This window comes from Fukomys damarensis, unplaced genomic scaffold, assembly GCF_012274545.1.
Source record: "Fukomys damarensis isolate Sample0158 unplaced genomic scaffold, DMR_v1.0_HiC HiC_scaffold_39, whole genome shotgun sequence".
NCBI classification, from domain to species: Eukaryota; Metazoa; Chordata; class Mammalia; order Rodentia; family Bathyergidae; genus Fukomys; species Fukomys damarensis.
Window position 1 is genome coordinate 108,708,398 of NW_022900951.1, and position 7,207 is coordinate 108,715,604.

General features: G+C 37.3%; 1 pseudogene; it reads right to left on the reverse strand.

The window, feature by feature from the left end:
* Positions 1 to 4,154: 4,154 nt before the first annotated feature.
* The window catches only part of LOC104855460, a 7,683-nt pseudogene continuing 4,630 nt past the window's right edge, over positions 4,155 to 7,207 (reverse strand).

Here is a 7,207-nt window from a genome sequence, read left to right on the forward strand (position 1 = left end):
CCCTTCTTTCCTTTTCCCTACCCATCCCATTTCCCCTACTCTTTTAGACCTTTTCTTCCAATTACAAATATCAGTTATACATTTTTGTCCTTATTTACACTTTTAGTGTAAAGTAATGATTTTTAAAAAATTTTGTGAGACAGGGTCTTGCAATGTAGTTCAGCCTACCCTTGAATTCACTATGCAGCCCAGGCTGGCCTCAAACTCACAGCAGTCCTCCAGCCTCAATGCTGGATTACAGATGTGCACCACCACACCTGGCTAAAGTAATGATTTTTAAAGTAATAAAAACTGGAAAGTTTTTGAAAACTGAGCCTAGCCCTGGGTCTCTAACACCATCCTTAACTGAACTAGAGCAACACAGAGAACTAACTGGCTGATTCCAGACCTCCAGCAGGGAAAGAAACAGATAAATCTGGGACAGCTGCTCATATCGGAAAGCAGTAAAATGCTTGAACTGTCCTGGGAGACTATTACAGGGCCACAGGAGCTAGCTAAAGGTGCTCTCACTCACCAAAGCTGGGAAACGCGATCATTGAAATAAATTCATAATTATATAAAGCTAGAAAAAGTGGAAAATCATAAGCTCATCTCAGACAGAAAGAAAGAAAGAAAGAAAAGAAAGAAAGAAAGAAAGAAAGAAAGAAAGAAAGAAAGAAAGAAAGAAAGAAAGAAAAAGAAAGAGTGCTTGGTTACAAATAAGTGCTTGGGTACAGTCAAATGCTGGGCACTGACTGCTAATTGTAAAGAAAATGATGGAACTAAAAAGTCCATACTTTGCAAGCATTGTAATGAAGATGGGGTAAAATGGAAATCATTGGATGTTAAATTTAGGTGAAAATTCTGGTGAAGAGTATATTTACATATCATTAAAGTATCTCTCCTGAGACTGGCTGCCTATTAGTCACCAGAGAGAAATGGTAATTTAAAGTGCAGGTAGTGGACAACTATTGAGCTAGGCGACCAAAATGAACATGCATGATGGAGGCGGTTCCCAAGGCCGTGATTCTCTGATATGCCCGTCACCTGCACCTGGAATGCACGCCTGGATCCTCTCATGAGGAAACATCTGACAAACTCCTAAAAAGCAAGTTTGAGAATATCAACATCATACAAACATGAAGAAAGCTTGGAGAATGTTCTACATTAGAGGAGTTTAAAGTAATACGTTAATGAAATGCAGTACATGGCCCTAGATTAAACTCTGTACTGGAGGCAGGAAATGGTATACAGGTCACGATTAGGCTATGAAGCTGAAATATAGCTATATAGATGGTAGCTGATATAAAAGTAATAATACATCAATGTCAACATACCAGTTGATAACTTCCTTAAAGAAGTTACAATCATACAAAGTAGACACAGAAGTATTTAGGGGGTGAATGAATGTAATGAATGTCTCTTACCCTCAAATAGTTCGGGGTGGGAGAAATAATAAAGCAAATAAAGTAAAGTGGTAAAAATATTTGAAGCTAGGTAAAGGTTATATTAATGTATACTATTCTTATTTTTACAGCACTTCTGTATGCTTCAAACTATTTCCAAATAAAAAGATAACAAACTTTAAATAGTCAAATATTTTTTAGATATAATGCCAAAAGGATGATCCATAAAATACTGAAAATTTTGACTTCATCAAACATAAAATACTTCTGCTTTTGAAAGATATTGTAAAAAAAATGAAAAGAGAAGCCATAAAGTAAGGGGAAATATTTTAAAACCATAAAAAACCTTTACATCCAAATAAATCACTTCTATCCAGAATATGTACTGAACTCTAAACATGAAATAATAAACAAAACAATACAATTACAAAAATATTTGAATACTCTGCCAAAAAACACATACCCATAGAAAATAAGCACACGAAACAATGACCAATCCCTCCAGCTCTGGTAAACACAATTCTAATCTCAAATCCTCTGCCATCAGTTTTTTTTTTTCCTTGACGTGCTAGAGACTGAAACCAGGGCCTCAGACGTGCTAGGCAGGCGCTCTACCGCTGATCTACACCCCCAACCCCCAAGACCAACATTTTGATTTCTATATCTGAGTAAGATCATGTTGTACTTATCTTTCCTTGTCTGACCTATTTTACTTAACATTATGCTCTTCCATTTCATCCATCTGTTTTGTTCCAAATGAGAATAATAATAAGGTGCCACTTAGCAAAAACAACAATGCTTTAAATTAAAGGAATGACTGTATAAAGTGCTGGCAAAAACATCGGAAAATTGGAATTCTTACATACTGCTGGTGGGAATTTAAAATGTCATGATTAGTTTTGTAAAATGTTTAGAGAGTTAAATTTAAAGTAGAATCTGCACACATTGTATGACTCAGTCACTCCACTTGTAGATATTTCTCCAAGAGAAATGAAAGAATGTGTTCACACACAAAAAACTGTATAACAATGTTCAGAGCAAATTTATTTGTACAGATAAAACAGGTAAACCCAACAGATTGGATAAACAAATTGTGGTGGAAAACTATTTAACAACAGTAAGAATCAACTAATACTGTAATACATGCCATAACTTTGATAATCTCAAAATAATTATGCCAAGTGAACAAAGAACATGATTTCTTTCTTTCGGTAATGGGGTCGAACTCGGGTCCTTACATTTGTGAGGAAGGTGGTGAAACCACTGAGCTAAATACCCAGCACATGAACATGATTTATTTTTTTGTTTTTTGCAAGAGAACAAAGAAATTAAATGAAAGAACATACTGCTTGATACCATTTATATGAAATTCTAGAAAATGCAAATGAATCAAACGTGGCAGGAAGCAGAAAAGTGATCACTTAAAATTTTTATTAAAAAGTAGCAGAGAAGGGGATGGATTACATAGGCTCAGTAAGAAACTTGGGGGTGAATGATTATGAAGACTATCTTGATTGTGGTGATAGGCATATGCCTACATCAAAAATTGCCAGATTGTACAGTTAATCAAATTTATGTATGTGCTTGATAGTGTTTCTGTTATATCTCAGTACAGTTGGCTTGTGATTGGGCATCACAGCACTAGGTGCACAACAGGCATGTGATACATTTAGGCTACTATGTCTTCCACCTGTTAGGTCCACACCCCCACTACTACATAGTTGATATTGTCAGACAACGTTACTTTTTATTATAATCATTTTCCTTCAGAAATTTGAGGATGAGAATAAAAACTATGAAGCATGCATATGCAAAAGCTCAGCCTCAGCCTCATTTGATGATATTAACCAAAACGATGTAATATGCTGGACATGAAGGTGTAGTAGTTCCTATAGTTCCTGCCACTCTGGAGGTTAAAGTGCAAGAATGGCTTAAGCCAACAAATTAGAGATTAGCCTCAGCAACATGGCAAGACCTTATCTCAAAAAACAAAAAAGTGTAATAGCTATTTTCCTGGTTTCGAAGAGAAACCAGTGGAGAGATGATAGACAGGTATATAAATAGGTATGTAGGTAGATAGATATAAATACCTTCTCTTTCTCTTCATCTTTAAACTTTTATTCTCTTCTTTCTCTTACTAGTTCTCCTCCTCCTCCTCCTCTTCCACCTCTTCCTCCTCCTCCTCCTCCTCTTCCTCCTTCTCCTCCTTTTTTCTGATAGGTTTTACAAAGATTTAGTGGGGAAAACAACTACCACTTTGGAGTATGACTTTCCAGGACAATTAAAGCTCAAGAAAAAATTCAGATTTCATCTGGGCAAACCTGCAACTCAGAAATTCAAGGAAATGTAGACAGTTATTTATCTATTAATGAGAAAAAAATTGTAAGGGCCCTAACTGTCCCTCATTTTTTCTTCACAAAGGTGAAGATTCATGGATCAAGTGATTTAAACCATCCTTGCTGTATGTACAGTTGGTCTGAAAATGGGAAGGTATTGTGTGGAAAAGATTGCAATAGAAAACCAGATATGGTTTCTCCTGATGTTTGAATTGAAATGAAAATAATATCCTTGCCCTTTAAGGGGAAATGGATATTCCCTTTAAAACACAAGCAATTACGGTGCTCACACTAAGATTTAGGCTAAATAAAATATTTGACCTCTGCAAATACTGACTCTCTTCTGGGTGGAAACTGACTTCAGTGCTATGGAAAATTTCCTGCCTGCACAAGTTCATCAGATACCACCAAACAGATAGGTTATTGTTTGTGTTTATTCTAACTCCTTAGCTAGGTCATCAAAGTTGTCATAGCAATGGTGTGCTGTTATGAGCAGCAGGATAAAGATAAAACCTTGAAAGACATAACAGATGAGCAAAGATTGCAAGACATGCATGAAATCCAAGCTTTAACTTAATCCCATCCAACCAGTGGAGCAAGTAGCAATAAGCAGAATGAAATGTACCCACTGGGAAGATAATTAAGTGAAAACCGTATTTTCAAATATTTTGGTGTGTGAAAGCAATTTTACCACCTTGAAAAATAAAAGTGATATGCTTTTTAAAGTCTTGCCTATTTTCTGGTAATGGAGATAGCTGCTTGTGCAATGCCGAGAAGTACAGTGAATGAAGACTTTCTTTGAAACTCCCAGTAAGTCTTTGGAGACTGAGAGATATTACGAGGGAATATGATGGTAGCATCAAATCAGAGCCCTATGTGGGCACAAAGGAGATGGAAAGAATAAAGTTAGCTGGCAATTTGAGGAGCAACACCCTCAGTGAGATGAAAGAGGCATTTTACAAAGTTTTGAGGTGCCACAAGCATTGTGTGAACAGGAATACCAGAAATGGTTTAGCCGGGAAAGGGAATCTAGGGGATAATTAGTTCAATATTTGAGACTGATGAAAAGGTATCAGTTTTTGTGTTCTTTGTCCAGTGCTGGAGATTGAAACCAGGTCTTTGCCCTGAGCTACATCCGTAAGTGTTTTCATTTTTTATTTTGAGGCAGTATTTCACTAACTCACTAAGTTGTTCAGGATGGGCTCATACTTGTGATCCTCCTGCTCTTACTTTTGTACCTTAAAATACATATTTCTTGTTACCTTTTCATATTTAGTCATCTTCTAAAGATAATAACAGATATTATGTTTTTGTAGATGGTTTAAAAGCAAAGGAGCAGCATTTGACTAGATTGTAACTTTTTTGTATGTTTCTCAATTCTGTAGCCCTGGAGAGAGCTGAACTATAGAGATATATTCAAAAAGGCTGGTTCCACTACAAAGGAGTGACCTAAATGATATATGCAATATCAAAGAGACACCAACTGTCTCCAGACAGTAAAATGGTCTATAAATATCACCTGATATAGGGGGGCCTGATCAGAATGAAGATTTTCAATTCATGGAATTGAATCATGAAGATTGTCTGCTTATTTTAAGTGTAATTACACTGAATTGAAATTTGTCTAGTTGTCACACTATTTCTCCATGAGAATCCATCTTAAAACAAAAAGCAAAACAAGAAAATAAATAAATGAAAATGTGTGTGTGTGTGTGTGTGTGTGTGTGTGTGTGTGTGGCTAATGAGGTCATCATTAATTTATTTTCACAGTAACAAGACTTTGGGAGTCTAACAGGTATATTTAAAACACTTCATAAAATAATCATACTACAGGAGCCACTCCTTCTCCCGCCCCAGCCGCCATTGCTCCAGTGCCAGGAAGATAGCCGTGGGGCTGCCCCTGAACCCCCATAACTCCCCTTACACCTCCCCCCGCATGCTCTCAGACCTCCTGTCTGTGCCAGTCTTTGGACCCACTCTGCAGAGGCAGAGGTGTTGGGAAAACACTCAATCTGGGCCTTGCAGCCCGAGGTCAGTCTGTGTCATGGGGTTCAGCCATCAGCTAACTTAGATCAGGGGTCTTGCGTCCTTGCTCTGTCTGAGCAAATACACTATATTGAAATTTTGTTCATTGCAGACATGTTCTGGACTGCTTCTTGATTTCAATTGAATTCAGATGATTTAAGGGTGAGATTTAGTGACTGCACTCAATCTGGGCCTTGCAGCCCGAGGTCAGTCTGTGTCATGGGGTTCAGCCATCAGCTAACTTAGATCAGGGGTCTTGCGTCCTTGCTCTGTCTGAGCAAATACACTATATTGAAATTTTGTTCATTGCAGACATGTTCTGGACTGCTTCTTGATTTCAATTGAATTCAGATGATTTAAGGGTGAGATTTAGTGACTGCCACAGGTGGTCAGTTTCCAAGTTGCGTTTGATCTTAATGTGTTGCTGATTGTATCAGATGGGGTAAAGCATTGCAGTTGATTTGATGAGCTGTTTTCTCTGATGTTATGAAGATGAGAATGTCTGTGGGTCGTTAGAGACCCAGAAGCTAGGGCGGAACTATATCAGGAAGATTTGGGTGATAACCCAGAGATTAAACCAAGGACAGTCCAACAACAAAAATAAGAATGAGAAAACACTTAAGCAAGACACAAAGACAGACCTCTAGTTCACCAATGGCAAACACTAGGGCAAATGAGGATGAAAAGGCTGATAGTGAAGCACCAGGACACCCTGAACTCAAAGCACAGGAAGTAACAAAACAGATCAATCAGGCTTTAGAAAAATTCAAAACAGAAATAATTTCCCAGATAACCACAGAGATAGTGAGCAACATGGAAGTTGTGATTCAAGACTCTAGAGCAGAAACTGACAAAAAAATAGATGAGCTCAGGACCATGATAGAAGCCATGAAGGCCCAGCATAAGAAAGAAAGGGTAACAATAAACCCCCAACATAGGAAAGAAATGGAATCCATAAAACAGATTCAAACAGATATCCAGGAGATTAAACACTCCATTGAAAGTGTATGCGACAGAATAAAAGAATGCAAAAATAGAATCTCAGATATAGAAGATAAGATTGCAATCAGTGACCATGAAAAGAGAGGTCTCTTAAAAAGAGTAAGAGATCATGAGAAATCGATCCAACAACTCCTAGATGATGCAAAGAAGAATAACATAAGACTGATAGGAATCCATGAAGTACCAGGAGAGAATACAAATGACTTAAAAAAGCTGTTCGCAGAATTAATGACAGAAAACTTCCCAAACAGAAGGGAAGAATTTGACATTCAGATAACTGAGGCATATAGGACCCCAACTAGCTACAATAAAAAAAAATCTACACCTAGACATATAATAATCAAGATCCCAGAAACCCAACAGAAGAACAAAATACTGCAAGCCATAAAAGAAAAGAAACAAATCACATACAAAGGAAAGCCCATCAGAATCACAGCAGAATTTTAAACACAAATCCTT